The sequence below is a fragment of the Felis catus genome, chromosome B2 (genome assembly GCF_018350175.1).
Source record: "Felis catus isolate Fca126 chromosome B2, F.catus_Fca126_mat1.0, whole genome shotgun sequence".
Classification (NCBI taxonomy): Eukaryota; Metazoa; Chordata; class Mammalia; order Carnivora; family Felidae; genus Felis; species Felis catus.
The window spans coordinates 93,060,146-93,083,079 of NC_058372.1; the positions used below are offsets into that span (position 1 = coordinate 93,060,146).

Below are 22,934 nucleotides of genomic sequence, written 5' to 3' on the forward strand. Positions count from 1 at the left end.
ATTAAAATTTTGGTAGAGGGATACAAAGAGGTTAAAAAAAAAAAATATATATATATATATATATATATTTATATATATACATATACACACATATATATAGTTTTATATATATATATATATATAATCTTCTAAAAATTAATGGCCAAAACTTTTCCATTCTTTAAAAGGAGAACTCCACAGACAAGAAAATAAATAAAATCCCAATAAGATAAAGAATTTTGATTGGATATTTCAACATTTGTCTGTCAGTAATTGAAAAAGCAGGAACACAGAAAATTAGTAAGGTTATAAAAATACTTGAACAACGCTATCAAACAAATTGACTTAATTGATTTATAGAACACTCCCACCACCAACAGCAGAATACGTATTCTTTTCAAGTATATGTGGACTAATCACAAAGAGAGATCATATACTGGGCCAGTAAATGTGTCTCAATAAATGTAAAAGTTTGAAATCTAAAATCAATGATCTAAGTTCATAAATTTCATATTTGAGTATGGTTCTTTTGATTATTTTGTCTCTTTACATTTTGTAGTTTTTTTATTTTGCTTCTTTTTCTGCCACGTGATTGTGTTTCTTATTGTTTTTGTTGTTCCTGTTGAAAGCCAGGCATCTTGTTTAGGAAAGAAAAGAGACTGAAGTAATAGCATTCATTCCCGGAAATCAGTGGAATTTTTCTTTTGCTAGGCCTTTAGTGTGGCAAGACTGAATTACCCCAGATATGAATAAACCAGGGTTTGGCTTTCACAATTATTATGGTGACTCCTAGAGAATACACAGGCCTCAAAATCCACATGTATTACTTTGTGGTTAGGATGGGGCCATTATGTGGTGAGGGGTGAAGGAGGTTCCATTTTCTCATCAACCTGTACAGTATCTACCATCTCCCCTCGGTAAGCAAGTGCTTACATCCCATGTTGCTGCCTTCTCTGTTTCCTGTGATTTCAGGTTATGCATTGCCCTAAACACTCAGCTTTTTGATAAGTTCAAGGAAATTTGTAATTTTGTGGTTTATGTAGCTATTTTGATGATTTTGTAAGTGTGAGAGAAACGATCATTACGGCTTTCTGCATTCTTAGCAGAACATTCAATGTTGTTTTATTTGCATTGTTCTGGCAATTAGAGATATTGAACATCTTTGCATGTGCTTATCTCTCTTATACACATCTTCCTTGTGAGGTGTCTATTCAAATATTTTGTCTTTTTATTATTAAGTCACAACAGTTCATTATGTGTTTTGGATACATGGGCTTTGTCAGATATGTTTTGCAACATTTTTCTCCCAGTGTATGGTTTGACCTTTTGTTTACTGAATTATGTCTTAGGACAAGGGCTTATGTTTATTCTTACTGTCCATTTGGTATCCCTATAGCTGCAAATTTCTGTTTTTCATTAAATTTGGGAGGTTTGGGGTCATTATTCCTTCAAAAACTTTTTCTGCCTCATTTTCTTTTTTCTCCTTCTAATTCTATTACACATATATTTGCCCACTTTATATCAACTAACACACTCTTGAGTCTTAGCACATTTCCCATTGCCTTAAGAGTAGGAAACCATAAGGGAAGACAGTTGCTAATAAACTATATATCCTTTGGATATCTAGGCTTTGTTTTCTCCCCTGAGATATTTATTTAAGAATTTATACTGGGATATACTCCATCCAGAGAAGGTATTTCTCATACCAATTGGCTTTAACTCTTTCCTCAAATTTAGTGCAGTTTCCTGTAACATGACAAACTTTAATGGCCTTTTCTATCTCTCCTCAGGCTTTCTAAAGGTATTTAGTTTGTTTTTGTTTTTGAAATGTTTCCCTTGACTTCTGTTTGTCTTCCTACACATTAACATTAGAGAGAATTCTCCTGATTCTGTTGAAATGACTCATTTCCCTAGACAATTTTGGGAAAGATTGCAAAAGGCTGGGATTTCTAGTCATGATACTGATCTCAGATAGGTTTCCTGTTTTCAAAGTTATGACATGAAATTAAAGTTCTTTTTAAAGTTTTTAAATTGTTTACAGTTGTTAGAAATATTTTCCGCCATTTCTATATTCCATTAAGGGCATTTGTCCAACCTTTTTTCTTTATATTTCATTAGGGGTGGAAGTCCCCGAGTTTCAGGTTTATTCTGTCAAATTTTCCATAAAATCTAGTCTACTGATATTATTTTAAACACTTAAATATTATTATAATATTTCTGGTGAACTTATGTCACTTTTGTAATTCAAAAACTGAACTAAAAAGGGAAATTTGCACTCATGCACATGTATCTATGCACACATGCTATTTCTCTCTCAAAATAAATAAACATTAAAAAAATATAGACCTAGCAGAAAGAAAGATTTGTTATCTAGAAGCATAAACATTATTTATCTCAGTTTCTGTTGTCCTATACAAATCCCGATTTCAGGAAAAAAATACATTTTTTCTTCTCTTGAATGGCTTTCAGGATTTCTCTTTATGACTGTTTTTCACCAATATGATTATACATATTATATGTTGGTAAGGTCTTTATCATATGCATCCTTTTTGGGTCTCACTGACCTTTCTATATCAGTGGCTTTCGGTTTCCTTCAAATTTGGAAATATTTCAACTATTGTATCTTCAAATATCTTCTCTGCACCCCCTCATTTCCTGTAATTCAATAATATCTATGCCATGTTGCTTGGTATATTCCAACAGGTCTTTGAATCTCTTTTAATTTATTTTTCAGTGTTTTTTTTTCTCTCCATGTTTTAGCTTGGATGTTATTGTTATTATTATATATTTTTTGAGATCGATAAATAGAGTGTGAATGGGGGAGAGGGACAGAGGAAGAGAGAGAATCTTAAGCAGGCTCCACACTCAGAACAGAGCCAGATGTGGGGCTCAATCCCATGACCCGGGGATCATGACCTGAACCAAAATTAAGATTCAGACATGTAACCCACTAAGTCACTGAGGTGCCCCTTAGTTTGGATAATTTATATTGCAATGTCTTCATTGTTTTTTTTATTCATCTTCTACCTTTTATTAATCCCATGAGTTTTTCATTTCAGATTATGTTTTTTAGCTCTGTCTTTCCCATTTAATTCTGTCTATATTTTCCATTTCCTTCTATTTTCATTGTCCTTTAACCATTGAGCACATTTTCAATAGTCACATCTTCCTGCTTCTTTGTATGTCTAGCACTTTTTGATTTGATACTGAACATGGAGTATATTAAATTTATTAAATTATTGACTGGATTTTGGTGTCATCATTTAGAGATTGAATGGCATAGTTTGTTAGGCATAAGTGGCATACAGATCAATTTGATCCAGTAGAGGAATATTTTTTACCTTTGTTAGAGCTGACATATTCTAAAGCACTTTTGAGGTTTCTCCTGAATTAATAATGTGTTCAGCAATGTCTCTCCCCTCTAAGTTGAAACTCATGGATCTCTTAGCCCTGTGTGAGCCCTGGAACTTTTCAGCTGATAGCCCCTGACAGCTGTTATTCCCTTCTCTCTCTCTCTGTCTCTCTCTGTCTCTCTCTCTGTCTCTCTCTGTCTCTCTCTCTCTATATATATGTGTGTGTGTGTGTGTGTGTGTGTGTGTGTATACACACACACACACACACACACACATATATATATATACATATATATATATATATATATATGCTTTATATATACTTTTTTTTTGCATGGCTTTGTACAATTTAACTACATACATTTTCATATTTTTGTTTACCCAAACATTCATGCTAACTCCTTTTTGGATTTACAGAGCTCTTTTTCTGTGAAAACTTCCTCCTATCTGATATTCTTTTCCACAAATTTCAGTAGCCTCTGCCACTCAGATCTATAATCTCAGTCTCCTTTCATTAGTACTACAGTGTTGTTTTTCTGCTTGTGTTAACCCTCTCTGATCCCTAGTCTGAAAATGCGTTCAGGAAAAATATGAGGATAATTCATGCCAATTAATTCTGTCTCTTAGGAAAGTCAGCCTTGTGGTATTTCAACATCAGTATCTGGAAATAATTTTGTCCAGTCTTCTAGTTACTAATTTTCAAAAGGTATGTCTACTAGACAACTATCCAACTATCACTGGAAGTAGAAGTTTCTCCATTGAATTTTTAATTTCTATATTACTTTCTATTTCTAAACATTCAGTTATGGTAAGACTATTATTATTTTTGTTCCTTTTTCTCCATAGAAATTTTCCAAGTTGACTTTCTTTTTTTTTCAAATGCACTGATCTATATTAGTTTATAGTTTGTGATAAATCCATGTGACATCTTTATGAATTAATAAATTCTGAGTTGATAATTATGACTTGATAAAGTATGCTTTCTTCATGTTTATGATGACTTATATCCTTGCATAATTAGTGATTTCTTACTGTGTCCTGCTCATTTTACTTAGAGCATAATTTCTGGATATTTCCGTGCCCTAGAATATAGGTGCAATTTTCCAGATAGGATTTGTGTTTGTGGCTAATAGGGATGTAAGGAACTATTGGCTCAGGGCCACTCTAAATTAAATTTAAAGCTTGAACTTTTATTAACTAACAGCTGATGTGAATTATGTACACAAGATGAGAGGGCCATCTTAGAGGTATATATACCTCCTTAGAAACTTTTTTAACACCTGCATAACTCAACATCAAGGCAAATTTCTTTGTATAATATTGCATGTGTGTAGGAAAAATCAAGTTTATTTCTGGATCACCTTACATCCCAAATTGCATCTGGCTTTTGTTCTTTCTTCCCTGTCCGTTGAGATCACATAAAAGTTAGTTCAAGTTTCACAGACTTTGCAAATATGTTCAGGGTTAAAGCTACTTCAACTCTGATTTCTTCTGTAGTTCTTTGCTTTCCCTGACATTTTTACTTGATATTAGGTTACCAACTGGTATTTTAGAATATTAAAAATAGTAAATATTAATATTAATATTAGTAATTTCACCATTAATATTAAATATTTTTAAAACTTAGCTTTTTCTCTGAGAAAGGTTAGTCCAATTTCTTAGATCCTTATCCAAGGATAAGGATCATTCTCTAAAGATATATGCAGAAACTATAACATATTTATGAAAAATAATTACACTTCAAGCCCTAAGTAATAGGTGAGCTAATTCCTTTTGATACTGATATACAAAAATATACAGATAAGTAGTTAGAAAATACTTTCCATGGTCCCAATAAAATTGAGAGTATGGCATCAATTAGAAAGAAGAAACTATTTAAAATGTGGAAGGACAAGAAGAAGAAAAATCTAATTTAGGTATTTATAGAACTTATGAAGACATTTGATAGAGGATAAGATATCTGCAGGGATATGAGTTCCCAGATTAAAACCATACATAGATGATAAAAGAAGGAAAAGAAAATATTTTAAAAACATAGAGGAAATACTCAAATAATGAGCCTGTAAACAAAAAGGCATTTCTGAAAGAGGTATATTAATTTGGCTGAAGGAAATTATTTAAAGCAAATTTTCTAAAATCCTGATATATGGAATAAATGGTCTTAAAACTAAAATTATATAGTATGTTTATGAAAATAATTGAAAATCAAATCACAATTATGAATGACCTGATGGGATTTTAAAATATTAAAACATACGATCATTCAAGAAAAAATTAGAATATTAACAATGAAACCAAAATCTAATTTATCTTAGCCTTCTCTAATATCTCAAACATTTATAAAAATAGTAAATAATTAGACAGGTTTAAGAAAAATGTTAGGATTAAAATACATAGAATTTGAATATGTATAATCCAAAAGTACACACACATACACACAACACACACACATTTGAAAGAATATAAACAGTAATTTAATTGCTGGAATATGAAAACAATGAAAAGTAAAGCACATTGAGATCAAGAACTAAAGAAACAAATATATTTTTTAGATAAATTACTTGAAGATTTATGCAAAAACAGTAAAAATCAAATCTAATATTCAGCAAATAATTGAGATCATAAATATTGGGGGATAAACTTTCAAAATTAATTACATTATGTATAACCTTACAATCCATATAAATATTATTCAAGATTGTTAACCAAAGTAAATATTTTTACCTGTATAGAGTTTTTTAATCTTTACAGAAAAAGTTTGAAGGATGTTAAAAGGAAATAGGGAAGGAAAAGAAGGAGGAAGAGCACAAATAAATGAAAAAGAGACAGGTCTGATGAATTAAGTACTGTATTTATAACCTCAGTCTAGAGTAAGAATTATTAAAGTTATTTAAAGAGTGGAGGAATGCCTAAACCTATATTTATAGAAATGACATTCAAAGAAATAATTTTTTGTCACTGTTATTAAGTATAATTTTTAAGTTGCACTTTCTAAACTTTAAGATAAAATTGCAAATAAATAAGAGCAGTACCTCTAAAGTATAATCATGGCAGAAAATAATTGAAAACAAAAAATATGGATCTGAGATAAAATGCAGAACTAAAAATAAGTTGCATGTATGCCTACAAAACATAATAGAAGATCACAGAAACAATAAATAATATAAAATATATGTCAAAGTGTGGAAAAATAAATCTTCCTTTTAAAGGCAAGTTAACCACATAGTTTACAATAACAATTCCCAGTAATATCCTGTTCAAAAAAATCTGAACAAAAACAAAATTTCAAAGAAAGGCTAAAACTAAGTGACAAGCAAAGATTTATCAAGCAAACATTAAAGAGAAAACTAATGTGGCAAAAAATTACTATCAGAATAAAGGAGAAAGCAAAGATCTGATAATGAGATTTAAAAAATCGTTCTATATTGATAAAAAGATACAAATCCACAAAAGCCTGCAACAATCATGAACGTTTTGCTGACAAATTATATTTCATGAAAAATGTATAAAGTAAAATCATTACAAATAAAAAAGAGAAACTGAGAACACAATTGTCATCAGAGAGTTTAGCATACCATTACAGATCCATGGCAGTTCACACAATTCTAATGTATGAAGCATACAATTTTAGATCCATATAATAAATAATGTTAGAATAATTTCAAATGTTTTATTCCCAACAAAAACTACCTGAGGAGAGTTTGTTTTGTAACTGCCACACTAAGCATGAAAAAGGAGCACAGAGGTGACGTTTCTGGCACGACTGCCTATAGTTTTGGTCTTCCCCCACACTTTTTCCTCATTGGGCAGATGAGCAATCATGCAAAATTATGCTGTGCTAGACACAAGTTAGAGGGCCTGATCAGCTCACAATTTCCACTTCAGAACCATCTCTGAAAATGGCCAGCCCACCCCTGGCTCAGACACTGCTACATGACCTACCACCTAACAATAGCTGCTTTATTCTTGGGACTCAAACTCAAAAAGAAAGTTCCACTTACTCTCATTGATCAGATATGTGAAGCCAGAAGCAGTGACTTTTATATATCCCTAGCCTTGATTGTTTAGGAGGGTAACTCATTATTCTATAAAAAACCCTCCATCTGTGATTCGGTACACTGGTTACAGCATTGGCTCTGAAGTCAAAGTCCTGGGTTCATATTCTGGTTTTACCAATTAATAGCCATATATGTACACACACACACACACACACACACACACACACACACACACACCTATACATTAAAAGTGGTCCTCTTAGAACTTGGTTAAAATTTCTGTGTGTTAATTTACTTCACTTTTAAAATTATTATGCAAGGGAAAATAATTGAGTTTATTACTTCTATAAGTTTTTTTCATCTTGATTATTACATCTATTCTTCAGGAAATTTGAGGTAAGGCACAAATGAATAAATGTGCACATGGGTGCATGCATATGTGTGCCCAGGGGTTACCATTTGGTAAGTGAGAAAATTTTGAGTGGAATGAAACTTGAAAATCCATTTGGCTTAAGTATAGGCTCAATCCACTTCCTGTTACAGGAGTAAAAGTGAACTAACCCAATCAATAGTGTTTAAATCTTCTACAACAAAAATGTATTTCTCACTCAAGCAAATGGATACTTCTCAGAAATTCTGCCTATTCTTTCCTTGGAATATTATCTTTCTTTGGCTTTCTTGATAACACCCTCATGCTTTTCTGCTCTTTTTGTTCATATTTTTAAATCTGTGGTGCCCTCAGGGTTCTGTTGTCATGCGATTTTTTTTCACATTGCCTGAGAAATTTCCTTCAGTTCCTTAAATACAACTGTCAATACATGCTTATATATTTCAGTCATCTACCTAGTCTCAGCACCCACTTTATTGCTTCCATTTCTTGTTTGCTAGAATACTGAATTTCTTATGTCTGAAATTGATATCATGATCTCACCTCTAAGTTTTTTTTTATGCTTGTCTTATTATCTTAATGAAGTACATCCCAATCCACTCTACTGCAAGTCAAAACTACATGGGAGAACCCACATTTAATCAATCATCAGATTCAGGAGATTTGATTCTATCCCTTTTAGATCTCTTTATTCATTCAGTATCTCTGCATCCATTCTCCTAAGTCACAATACCTCCTCTTTGGGTTTCTGTATTTCCCTGCATTATTACTGCCTTTAGTATACTGAAGCCAGAATAACAGTACTAAAATGAATATTCATGTATAACTTTATAGTGATAGTGATACAGTGATAACTGATATAATTTCATTATATTAGCTATTTAACTGAGGTAAAATCCAAAATGTAATTTACCATTTGATCTTTTAATGTGTACATTTCAATGGCTTTAATACATTTGCAATGTAGTGCAACCATCACCATTACCTCATTTCAGATCATTTTCATCCCCTTAAAAAGGTAACTCCATTGCCATTAAGTAGTCACTTTATATTCTCTCATTTACCAGTCCTGGCCACTATTAATCTACAAATCATTTATCTGCAGATCTATCTCTATGGATTTCCCTATTCTGGGCATTTCATGTAAATGGAATGATGTAATATGTGGCCTTTTGTGTCTGGATTACTTCACTCAGTAGGATGGTTTCAAGTTCATCCACGATGTAGCATGTATCAGCACTTTACTCCCTCTTATGGCTGAATAATATGCCATTTTATGGATATACCACATTTTGTTTATATATTCACTAGTAGATGAATATTTGGGGTGGTCCACTTTGTGACTATTGTGAATAATGCTCTATGAACATTGATGTACAAGTATCTGTTCAAAAACCTGTTTTGAACAATTTGGGGTATATAACCAAGAATGAAATTACACCTCATATATCAATGCTTGAGCTTTTGGAAAAACTGCCAATTTGTTTTCTAGAGCACTAGCATCATTCAATAGTCTCACCAGCAATCTATGAGAGTTTCAATTTCTCCACATCCTTGTCAGCACGTATTATTTTCCTTTCTTTCACAGCTGTCCTAGTGGGCATGAAGTTGTATCTCTTTGTGGTTTTGGTTGGCACTTCCCTAATGGCTAGTGATGTTGAGCATCTTTTCATGTGTGTATTGGCCAAATGTATATCTTATTTGAAGAAATGTCTATTTAAGTCATTTGTCTAATTTTAAATTGGGTTGTTTGTCTTTGTGTTGATGAGTTGTAAGCATTTTTATATGGTCTGGCTAGTAGGCCATTATCAAATGCATGATTTACAAATATTTTGATACATTCTCAGGGTTGTCTCTTCACTTTATGGATACTGTCTTTTTTTAATGTTTTTTATTTTAATTTATTTTCAAGAGAGAGAGACAGAGAGACAGAGAGACATAGTATGAATCGGGGAGGGGCAGAGAGAGTGGAAGACACAGAATCCGAAGCAGGCTCCAGGCTCCGAGCTGTCAGCCAAGAGCCTGATGTGGGGCTGGAACCCGTGAACCACGAAATCATGACTGATCTGAAGTCAGACGCTTAACCGACTGAGCCATCCAGGTGCCCTCATTGATACTGTCTTTTGACGCACACATGTTTAATTTTAATAAAGCCCAATTTATCTTGTTTTTTTCTTTTGTAGCTTGGGCTCCTAATATCATATTTAAGAATTCATTGCCAGATTGAAATTCATAAAGGTTTTCCGCTATGAGTTTCCTTATAAGAGTTTTAGAATGTTAGGTATTAAATTAAGGTATTTGATACACCTGGAGTTAATTTTTGTACATGGTGTGAAGTAAAGGTCCAACTTCATTATTTTGCCTTTGGTGATCCAACTGTCCCAGCACCATTTGTTTGAGAGATTATTCTTTCTATGTTGAATGATCTCGGGACTCTTGTTGAAAGTCAATTGACCATAGATGTATTGGTTTATTTCTGGATTCTCAATTATATTCTATTAATCTATGAGCATATCCATATGTCGGTATCACACTGTTTCGATTACTGCCGCTTTGTAGTAAGTGTTGAAATTGGGAAATGTGTGCCCTCCAAATTTACGTTTCTCTTCCAGGACTTTTTTGGCTATTCAGGGTTCTTAAAATCCTGTATGAATTTTATGATCAGCTTATTTCCGGAAAAAAAAAAGGTACTTGAAATTTTGATAGAGGTTGTAACGAATCCATAAATAATTCATGGGAGGGGCACCTGGGTGGCTCAATTGATTGAGCATCCTACTTTGGCTCAGGTCATGATCTCGCAGTCTGTGAGTTCGAGCCCCACATAGGGCTCTGTGCTGACAGCTCAGAGCCTGGAGCCTGCCCTGGATTCTGTGTGTCTCTCTCTCTCTGCCTCTCCCCCACTCATGCTCTCTCTCTCTCTCTCTCTCTCTCTCTCTCTCTGTGTGTGTCAAAAATAAATAAACATTAAAAAATTCATGGGATTATTGCTGTTCTAATTGCCTTCTAATTAATGAATAAAAGAGATATTTTTTATTTAGGTATTTGGTGCATAAATCTTATATATTCTTGCTCTTTTACATTAAAGTCTGCATTTTTATATTTTTTAATTTTTTTTGAGAGAGAGAAAGAGACAGTGGGGGCACACATGCATATGTGTGAGTGAGAGAGGGGCAGAGAGGGAGAGAGAGGAAGAGAGAGAATCCCAAGGAGGCTCCACACAACACAGAGCCCAATGTAGGCCTCAGTCCCATGAACAGTGAGATCATAATCAGAGCTGGAATCAGGAGTCATGCTTAACCAACTGAGCCTTGCAGGTGCCTCTAAAGTCTTCAGTTGTAAACAATGCACCAATAACTTGAATTTGTGGTGCAACAGTTTATAGTATATTATTTCTAGTAAACTGAAGTACTAAATTCCTAAACTGGCTTCCATGGTTTCTAATGAAAAAATCAACTGTTAATCTTTTTGAGGATCTCTTGTATGCGATGAGTCACTTCTCTCTTGCTGCTTTGAGGATTTTCTCTGTCTCTGGCTTTCAAAAGTTTTATTATAATGTGTTTCAATGTGATGTCTTTGGGTTTATCTGACCTGGAACTTGTTGAAATTCTCAAATATGTAGATTCATTTAATTCATCAAATATGTAAAGTTTTTATCATAATTTCTTCAAATATTCCTTATACCTCTTTACTTCCTTCCTCTCCTCTGGGTTCTCTTATCCATATCTGGGTATACTTGAAGGTGTCTCACAGATTTTGTAGGCTTTGTTTACTTTTCATAATTCTTTTTTCTTTCTGCTTTTTATTTATTATGTTTTTGAGAGAGAAAGAGAGAGAGAGAGAGAGAGAGAGAGAGAGAGGAGAATCTTAAGCAGGTTCCATGCCCAGTGTGGAGCCAGACACAGGGCTCAATCTCATGACTGTGAGATCGTGACTTGAGCCAAAATCAAGAGTCAGACACTTAACCAGCTGAGCCACCCACACACCCCCTCAGCTTTTTATACTGTATAATTTTGTTTATTAGTGCTCTCTACTTAGTGTGACATGGTTCTCACTGTTTCCTTTAGTTCTTTGAACATGATGATTTCCTTTAGGTCTTTGAGCATACATAAAATAGTTGGCTTAAAACATTTTTCTACTCAGTCCAATGCCTAGAATTTCTCAGATAGTTTCCATTCATATTTTTTTTTTTGTTTTCCGAAAGTTTTTGCCTTTTTTTTTTCACTGCTCTTCTGGAAGAATGCCTTTGGACCCTATTCCACCATTTTTGCTGAGGTATCCCCTATATTTTAACTTTAAAATAAATTATTTTTGTCCTAGTTTCTATATCATATTTTTTATAAATATAAAAACTTAACTTTGATTTTCACTTTCAGGTCATCTTGTGGTACTCATTAACATTCTTTGCGAAATACATCTCACCGTAGGTGAGGTAAGTTTTGCATTTTCTCTCCCTTCTTATGGTTATATGTTACAGCTAAAGTTAGTCATTCAACTTGAGAGCACTGGTGTATTTTCATTTTAGGTCAAGCATTTTACTACCTGTTGAGACTTCACATATCTCTGTCTTCCTCCTCTTTCCCCCAGCCTATCAGAGAACAACAACTGAGATGGTGGTTGTTCCATAGCTTGGACTTCTTACTGACTGCAATAATCAGCAAAATGTAAGTGAGAAATAAATTTTCATTGTTCTAAGTCACCAAAATTTTGGGAACTGTTACTATATCATTGGTTTTCAAATTTTAGGGTATTAGAAACCCATCATACTCTTTGAGTGTTACTGATGACCCCAAGAGCTTTTGTGTATGTGGATCATTTCTGTTATGATATAAGAAAATAAAATAGAGACTTTAAAATATTAATTGTAATAGCAGTTATAAACCTTTTGAATATTTTATTACATTAAAAAAAGTGTTGTTTTCTAAAGAAAAAATAAATAACATTGTGCTGTATTTTTAAAAATCACTTTTATGTTTGACTTCATGGAATATTACTAGATTCAACATAGTATGATATAACATATTATCTAGCCTAACTCTATTGGATCTTTGCAAAAGAATCAGAGTGAAAAGACAAATAACATTTTACTATTATTATAAAAAAATTTTACCTTAAAAACCCAGTGAAAATTTCTGGGGAATGTCCAGGGGTAACCTATGGCATATTTTGAGTTAGTCTAACAAATAATCTCAATTGTTAACTCACTGACATTGGTTCATGAACAAGCATTTGTCCACATCAAACTAAATCAGAACTACAGTGTGAAAGAATGTGAGATTTGAAATTACTATCACTTTACATTTACCATATAGAGCCCAAGAAAGAAATCAATACCTGTGAGATCAGTCTATTGACAAAAATATTTTAGACTTGAACCCAATCATGACTAGTATTATACATACTTAGATTTTATGCATGTTATACATTGATGTATCTTTTTTGCTTTTAAATATTTGAGCCAAATTTTCTCTGAAACTGGTAATTTCAAGCCACCTGGGTGGCTCAGTCTGTTGAGTGTCCAACTCTTATTTCAGCTCAGGCCATGATCCCAAGGTCGTAGATAGAATCAAGTCCCACATCAGGCTCCATACTGAGTGTGAACCCTGCTTAAGATTCTCTGTCTGTCTGTCTTTCTCTCTGTCTCCCCCTCTAACTCTTTCCCCTACTCACATGCTTTCTCTCTCTCTCAAATAATAATAATTTAATAATAATAATTATTAAATTATTATTATAACTGATATATACACTCTTTCACAACAATAGATAAACTAAACTACAGAATTACCCATGGGTTCTCACTAGTCTCAAGATAAAGTCCAAGTGTATAAAGTCTATTAATATTTTTTCACTGTTTACTTTTTCAGCCCCATCCATTTCTTCAGCATTCCCTTTCTGTGACAGAACCATGAATTAATTTTAGTAATCAAGAGTGCCATTGTCATTTTCAACCTTGCTGACTTTGCACTTGCCTCTGTAAACATCTCCCCAATTCTCTAGTAAGCTGTAATCATCCTTCAACCCTCAGCTTAAAAGTCACTTCTTCAGGTAAAATTTCTCTGACCCTTCAAAAATTTTTTGGATTGTTTTATCTATTCCTTTCATAAAACTAGTCATATTGTATTGCAATCATCTGTTTGCTGGATAATTCACTCTTGAACATTGAGATAATTTATTGATTTATTTCTTATTCATTTATTATACAAATGTTTGTTAATCACCTATCATGCTACATTATAGGCAAATATTGGAGGGCAGGAAAGACATAGCCTTTGCCTTTAGGAAAAATATTTGTGTATTTAGTATTTTCTTTAGGAGATTTACTCCCAAAAGATAAATAAAGAAGAGTTCTATTTCTCCAAATTCTCCATCCACTTTGGCATGTCAAACCTATGTCACCACTGGGTGATGGAAAATATTAATGAAAGCCCAATTCTCTTCTATAGATTTTCACCATTTTCAATCATTAGAACCGTCTAATTTTTGTTTTGAGACTCAATTGTGTTCATTATTCAATACAAACTCATTTACTGTTCAAGTTTCTTTTCTTCTACCACCATCACCCTCTTAAAGTTGAACCTTCTGTATTGCTAGAAGCTTGAAGAGGCTATTCTTCAAATACCTTCCCTTCTTGAGGAGTTTGAGAAAGAGGACTCCGTCTCTTTATTTGACCGAGTGTAAGTTTTGTTCCAGAATGGTGTATGAGGCCTAGAAGTGTACACGCATTGCTCCCTCATGCTCCCACAGATGAGGTCACCCTTATGAGATGACTTCTTTGGCATGTATGTTTGCCTAATGAACTTTAGCTGCATGTTTTGGTATAGCTCCAAAGGGTTTAATATATTATTTTTCTGTTATACATGCTTTCCTGCCATGATGAGGCAATGCTTTTTTCCAAATAATTTAAAATTCCCCTATTTCTTCTCTTTATACAGTCAAATGTGAGGCTTGTTGATACATAGGGCTCCATTTAAAATGCCAACCAGGGGGCAAGTACTGGTGGTGGTCAGAAGTCTGTGCTCCCGCTCTACCAGCCTCTCTCCATGCTTTCCCTCCCCAGTTGTTTTGTTATTTTATTCTGGAAGCATAGGGCAATGTTACTAAATGTGCTGTCTAAACAGATATCTAACCAGAGAATCCTAGACTTCCATTCTTGCACTATCAGTATTTATAAGTTATTTCCTTTGGTTCCCACTCTTACATTTTTAACTTTGTTTTAAAAGTTTTATTAATGAAATTTTCAATCATAAAAGATAAAGACAATAGAATAATGAATTTCTACATATATGTTAATAGTGGCTTGAATACTCATTAACTTAGAGCCAGTCTTGAGGACCTTGCCTTCAACTTTACAACTAGGAGGTGCCCCTCTCTCCTTTCCATGTCCGGCAGACTCTCTCCACAAACTCCGCATTTCTAAAGTACCTTCCTCAGCTCTCTCCCTAATTATTCCTTTATATTGACTGGAGGGTAAGCTGTAAGGATGGGTGTTAGGATGAGTTCTCTGAACTTGTATCTCACTCTAAAGTTTGTGGGTAATGACTGACCCCAAACAGTGAAGACTCTTCTGAACTTAGAGAGTATGGAGTTCTTTTTCGTATGAGTCACATGCTTAAAACCACTAGAAAGTTTCTATTACACATATTTTTCACTAAAGGATGATAGGTATTAGGAAGCATCAAGTTAGGGTGCTACATAAACACATGTCAGAACTTCTAATATTTGCTAGGGGTTAAAAAAGACCTCTTGAACTGTTATTTAGGTCTAGAAATATATACACATATATACATATATATATTTTCAATATATGTGTGATCAAAGGAGTAGGAATTGCATTACCAAAGAATGGAAATCAAGGACTGTAAAGGAGATCATGGCTTTGGAGGGACTAAAGGCAGTTCAGAATGCTGTAGCTTTAGCTTTAAAATGTTTTAAAAATGTTTTAAAGCAAGCAGAGGTACAATATTTAGGAATAAAACTAAGCTCGCTTAGTTTACATTTAAGCTATATGGGATACAATTCAGTTTTAAATAGGAGGGAAACCACAAATGTACTGACCTAGCAAGGTTAAAAACAAAAAGGGCAGAAAATCCAGTTATTATACATGAATATAAAAGGACAGGTGGGAATATTAATATTAGATAAGTGTAATATAAAGCCAAACATTTAAAGGAAATAGTCATAACTTAATTCATAAAAGACATGATTTAAAATAAATGCTGTAATCTTTTAAAAATGTGAAGAACAAATAAATATAAGAGGAGAGTTTTAAAGTTACAGCCTGGTCAAAATGTCTGTGGAGGGATGATGTTAGGCCAGGACACATACTCACAGAAAGTGAGAATAAGTATTTACAACTTTTAGAACAATTTGACATTATTACAAAAATTTTATCTTATAAATGTATTGATCTTCAATGATTGGAATTTTTTAAGTTCATTTATTTTGAGAGAGACAGAGATAGCACGAGTGGGGAAGGGCACAGAGAGAGGGAGAGAGAAATCCGAAGGAGGCTCCCTGCTGCCATTGCAGAGCCTGACCCAAAGCTTGAATTCATAAAACGGAGAGATCATGACCTGAGCTGAAACCAAGATTCAGACATTTAACCAACTGAGCCACCCAGGTGCCACCTGGAACTTTTTAGTAGTCTTTGGCTACAAGTAGTTTGTGAAATACTAGTTTAGAATAAAATCATAATCTCACTCCCTGCCACTCACTACAAAGGGATGCAGTGTGATTTGAGGCTTTTTGGAAACTCTAATTATCCCTTCAAATCTTTTCAATTCCACCTGGAATTACTAATGATGTCATAGTACAGAGGAGAAGAGCAGCTTGCTTTCAAGGCTGTACCCCTTCTAATTTACGGAAGTTATGAGGCATAGCTCCTGAAAGAATCAAATATATATTGGGCAAAAAAAATAAAAAGACAGGACGGTGGGTCCAAAGATCAGATGGGGCAAGCCTAAGTGTGCACTTAGCTGTAGTGTTACAGGAACTAAGAGACGTTTGTTTGAGACCTGAAAGAATGAAAGTAAAAGTGACTGTGACTTCTGTGACTTGCTGTGACTGAAGAGCAATGTGCAAAGAAGGCAAGAGGTAAAGGAAGCTGAACTGATACGTGTCTTCACTTTGTTTGGGTCTGTCACGAATGTCTAACCCAAGATCTGGACTCAAAATTATATTCTTAGCTATGCTTGGATCACCATTATCAAACTCTATCCAGCTGCTAATGTACAAAAAGAAAACCTCAGTGAACTTCATTGAAAAAGTTCAGCCAAGAAAAGTCTTTACTGAAAAGAAAAAAATATTCTCTGATTTTTATTGTATTTGAGTCTAGTTTAATTCATACTCTTATCTATGGGAGGAAAAGCAGGATGAAATAAAACATTTCAGGAAAAAAGAGTTGATATCTCTGTTCTTGTAGTTAACAGTGATCTGGTGCAAGTAGTGAGTACAAACATGACAAGATAGCCCCTTGTGGAAATTGAGGTAGAGAAAAATACGTGTCTAGCAATGATGCATTAATTTTGCTACTTAATACATCCCCATGGAAGCAACTACTATCACAACATTAGTTACATGATTTAAAGCCTTCTGACTCTAGGTAGATGAGGCTTTCTGCTAAGATGAAAATTTGGAAAACTTGCAGAGAGCAAGTTTCCTTAATTTCATAGTTCTAAATGAGCACCATGGAGTATTCGAGAAGAATGAGGGAATCCAATATGGATTAACAACATAGGCAACATTGTTTTGTTATGTAACTCCAATGCTAGAGTAACATCTTGATTCAGGACCCTGTTCGGCCAAAAGAGCCATTTTTTTTATTAAAGAGGCATGAAAGTATGAAGGTATGTATTTCTGCTGAATAAGGATTTCAGAAAACAGATCTTTAAATTTACTAGATATAACTTGCTAGTATTTTTTTTATTTTTTCAATATATGAAGTTTATTGTCAAATTGGTTTCCATACAACACCCAGTGCTCATCCCAAAAGGTGCCCTCCTCAATACCCATCACCCACCCTCCCCTCACTCCCACCCCCCATCAACCCTCAGTTTGTTCTCAGTTTTTAAGAGTCTCTTATGCTTTGGCTCTCTCCCACTCTAATCTCCTCCCCTCCCCTATGGGTTTCTGTTAAGTTTCTCAGGATCCACCTAAGAGTGAAAACATATGGTATCTGTCTTTCTCTATATGGCTTATTTCACTTAGCATAACACTCTCCAGTTCCATCCATGTTGCTACAAAGGGCCATATTTCATTCTTTCTCATTGCCACGTAGTACTATGTGGCAATGAGAAAAAACTTGCTAGTAATTCAATTACCAAGTATCAATATTGTCAAAGCTTTTACAGTTTAAATTTTTTTTCTAGATATGCCAAAAATTTTATTCAATTGAAAGAAATTAAAAACTATATAATTTATAAAACTAATTCTATAACATGAAGTTTTGAAGAACAATATATATGTATTCATCTATTTCTTCGGACCACAAACACTGTTACTGAGAGTCAAGTTTTTACTCTTATTTGTCATTAAAAAAAACCTGGGGTGGGGCGCCTGGGTGGCGCAGTCGGTTAAGCGTCCGACTTCAGCCAGGTCACAATCTCGCGGTCCGTGAGTTCGAGCCCCGCGTCAGGCTCTGGGCTGATGGCTCGGAGCCTGGAGCCTGTTTCCGATTCTGTGTCTCCCTCTCTCTCTGCCCCTCCCCCGTTCATGCTCTGTCTCTCTCTGTCCCAAAAATAAATAAACGTTGAAAAAAAAAAATTAAAAAAAAAAAAAAAACCTGGGGGCTCCTGGGTGGCTCAGTCAGTTGAACATCCAACTCTTGACTTTGGCTCAGGTCATGATATTGTAGTTCATGGGTTCAAGCCCAAGGTCAGGCTCTGTGCTGACAGTGTGGAGACTGCTTGGGATTATCTCTCCCTCTCTCTCTGCCCCTCTCCCACTCTCCCTTTCTCTCTCTCTCTCTCTCTCTCTCTCTCAAAGTAAATGCACAATTTTTTTAAAAGCAAATGTAACTTTAAAAAAGGTAAATGCATTCATTTTTATGTAAAATACAATAGTAGAGCTTCTTCAGCATAAATATAACCACAACTTGTTAGAGGTAGAAAAATGTCCAAAGAAAACACTGTATTTCCCAGAGAAGTCAGAAATGGCCATTTGATGATAAATCCTAGCCCTGGTCATTAACACTAATGGGAGTTATAGGAAGGGGTTTTAGGCAATACCTTAAAAATTATTTGACCCCGTTCACAAATAATTTTGTATCACTTTCTCCTCTTCCTTCTTCCTACCTAGAAATCATTCATTATGGTTAGGACTGATTGGGCCATTTCAAAACAGGATGCAAAACTGAGAATATGAATCAGGATTAAAAAATGGTAAGAGATTAAAATTAGGACCCTGAGGCAATGGTGATGTTATGGAGCCACCACAGTAGCCCTGAACTAATAAAATATGAACTTCTTTTATGATAAAGAAATATAAAACTAAACATTGTTTAAGCCATTTCTGAGAAGGCGAGTGTATCTCTATAACTTGTAGCCAAACAAAATCCTGATATACAGTTAAGTTTGATAACTAGTTATAGCTTTAGAATAAATATTTTTCAGTTAAAAATTACCTCTACATAAATATTTTTTAAAATTATTTCTTATTAACTTACATTTATTGAGCACATTTTAAATGCCAAGATTATTCTAGATACCAGGGATTCAATAGTGAAAAAAACACAAAAGCCCCTGCTTTCTTAGTGCTTTTATTCTAATGAATATAGATTAAAATTAAGCAAAAATGCATGTAAAACTCAGGTATTAACAAGTGCTGTGGTGGAAAAAAATGATGATGGGAGGAAGGAAGGTGATGGCATGGAGATGCCCTGATATTTTATGTTAGATAGTCAGGATATTTTTTAAATAAGGTGACAGTTGAGCAGAGGCTTAAATGTTCTAGATGTGCAAACAATGACAAGAAAGGACCTGGGCCCAGTGCATACTTGCAGAATTAAAGAAACAAGTCTAAGTGAAAGAGAGAGTGAGTCAAGTGACATGGTAGTTATATTCTTAGATCAGCTCTTCTCTACCTTTAATATACATATGAACCAACTGGAATTCTACATTTCTAGTCAACCCATCAGGGAATAATGTGCTGATCTACCAAAAGTCAGCAAGGTCTTAAGTGAAATTATTGACCTCATTCTTCTTTCCTTCTTGTACTCACAGTCTTTGCAATATAATTTTGCAGTTCCTTTCACTAAAGAGAGTATATTTCTCTGCCCCTTCATTTGGATACAGCCATATGAACTTAATCTGGATAATAAAATCAGGTAGAGGTGATTGTGTTCCCATACAGAGTCTAGGCCTTAAGAGTCTTGATGTGCTTTGGGGCACCTGGGTGGCTCAGTCACTTAAGTGTCCAACTTTGCCTCAAGTCATGATCCCCCAGTTCGTGGGTTACAGCCCTGCATCGGGCTCTGTGCTGACAGCTCAGAGCCTGGAGCCTGCTTTGGATTCCATGTCTCTCTCTCTCTCTCTCTCTCTCTCTCTCTCTCTCCTGCTCTCTCTCTCTCAAAAACAAATATACATTAAAAAAAAAGAGTCTTGAAAGGTTTTTGCTTCCCCCTTAACTATGTCATTGCCCTGTGACGAGAGACATAGGGAACCTAGCCTAGCCCAGCCTACATCACTGATCTCCAACCAACCCACAGATGTGTGACAAAGCCTACCTAAAATTATCAGAGCTGCCCAGCCAAATACATCAGTCTATCAGCAACAGACCCACGGTCACGTGAGCCTTAATTAGTCATTTAGAATTAAGTCACTGAGTTTTATACAGCAATAGCCTATCTGTACAATACACACATTTAAAGGAAATTGCCATGGGGAAATGATAAACAGTAAATCATTATTTATTTTTGGAAGGCTACTCATCGTTTAATGTATATTTATGATCTACTCAGAAGTGTGAAATACGATCAACCAACTATGATCTAATCCAAGGTCTACTGGGGCTTGTTCATCTTTAGAATCATACTTATTAAATAGAATTAAGCAGGCTATGACTTCTATCATATGTGTAAAATATAAAGAACTTCTTTTGAGCAAGAAAGATACTGATTTTTTTTATAGAAAATAATGGTTGAATAAACTGTACCCTTTTTGTTGTGGTGGTTTAATTTATTTGGATAGACAGAGGAACAGAATCATGGAGGGAGGGAGGGAGGGAGGGAGGGAGGGAGGGAGGAAGAGAGAGAGAGAGAGAGAGAGAGAGAGAGAGAGAGAGAGAGAATATCCCAGCATGGAGAAGGAAGCTCCATGCTGTCAGTGCAGAGCCTGATGCAGGGCTTGGTCTCATGAACCATGAGATCCTGACCTGAGCCAAAATCATGAACCAGCTGCTTAACTGACTGAGTCACCCAGGCACTCCTTGAATAAGCTGTACTCTTATAAATTCTTACCATCTTAAAATATGAAAGCAAAAAATCATGCTAATTTAAGATTATACATTTGTAGCAATTAATCAACTCAGATTTCCATCTTGATCTTTGTGTAGTATCTTACTATTATTTAGCCTAAGTATAAAATGCAACAATCTAGAAGATTATGAAGTGGTGTTGAATGAGAATATAGATATTTGTGTAAATATGGGAATATATATGTATTCATGTATGTACATATTTATATTTATGTATCTATACTTCTTTTGCATGTTCTTTGAAAAGCCCTAGAAATATATGCAACCAAGTGGCAATGAACACAGTTAATCTGAGATATTCTCCACCTGAAGGAATAAGGTATCCTTGGAAAATGGCTAAGAAATTGCAAAAAGTATGAGAGAAACATAACTAAAGTACACAGGATCCAGCTTCAAGGGGCTCACATTGGCCAAATCTGTGAAAATTTGACCAGCAAAATAAGGAAGAGAGTAACAGGATATTCACTGAATCAAATAGGAATCTTTCATTGCTTATGTAAATTCAGTGTCTTCCAGCTTTGTCTAATGCATAATTCCTAATGCCCCTTGGAATTAATAAGTAATTTGAAGGGAGAATATTATTCATTCATTTATTTATTTTTGTCCCTAAAATTAATTACAAGTGTCAATAGTAAATGTACAGCATTTTATTCCATGAGTATTATTTAACTCTCTTAATTATTTTAAGGCACAAAATTTCTCGGATTTGGTCAGTGGAAACCCATTCAAGTTGGGTTATTTTGATATGGAATTTATGCAGGAAATTGGCTTATGCAATTGCATAACTCTGGATGGCTAAGTGGTCCCTTTAAGGTAATGTTTCAGTGTTGAAGGCTGTGGCTTGAAACTGATAGGTCATAGGACAGGAAGAGAAGATCATGAGCAGGAAAGAATCCCAAGAATACAAGCTAGAACCTCATGACAGTGAACTAAACCCATGTCCATTCTAATTGTCTTTGTCCTCGGTGACAGAATATTCTGCAAATCCTGGTGTCTTTTGATCATGGAGCTAAACACACATACTTGTCTCAGGAGTCAGAGACATGGAAGAGGTATTCAGGAAAAGGCGGAATGACTACAGGCCCAAACGTTGCTCCATGCCAACAAGGTGAGTCAGCAGATTGGTGGCTGTAATTGTGTCAGCTGCAAAAAGTCATCTTTCTTACCAATACCATCCAAATCTCACAAGAATCTCCCTTGTGGCCCATCCTAAACAAAAACGTATAAGGAACATAAATTTGGCAGAAGTTTCTGAAACAACCTTACATTTGATGCCACAATAGATCATAGCAGCGACTGTATTGTGAGAGTTCACATTAACAGTCAGTGACGGAACCACTGAGCTCTGAATCCTGGAAGTTCTGCCCCCTACATAGGAACCTAGAGGTCCAAGGCATCCATCTAACTACCATAAGTAACAAGAAAAGAATATGAACTAACCTATGGAAAGATGGCCAAAACCAAAATTAGCCACAAAATTAGCCAACAAAGAAGACCAGAAAAATGTGGCCACCATGGAGATAAAAACTGTAACCCTGTATCTCAAAATAATTTAAAGAAACAAATTGAAATACAAATTTTCAAAGAATGCTATAAAGCCAATGTAGCCCATTTCATAAAAGAGATGGTGGGAAAAGCAGAGAAGGTAAAAAGAGAATTAAAAAACAAAAACCAGAGCACTGGGCAGTCGGTTGAGCGTCCAACTCTTGATTTCAGTTCAGGTCATAATCCCAGGGTTGTGGAATCGAA

General features: G+C 34.6%; 2 long non-coding RNA genes across 2 annotated transcripts in view; one reads left to right on the top strand and one right to left on the bottom strand.

Moving 5' to 3' along the window:
- Positions 1-22,934, bottom strand: part of LOC111560505 — a 1,125,299-nt gene that overhangs the window by 325,502 nt on the left and 776,863 nt on the right. The gene's annotated exons all lie outside the window — the stretch shown is intronic.
- Positions 12,088-22,400, top strand: LOC123385493. Its single transcript, XR_006598121.1, has 3 exons — positions 12,088-12,147; positions 12,303-12,379; positions 22,158-22,400. It is a non-coding gene; the product is annotated as an uncharacterized LOC123385493 (long non-coding RNA).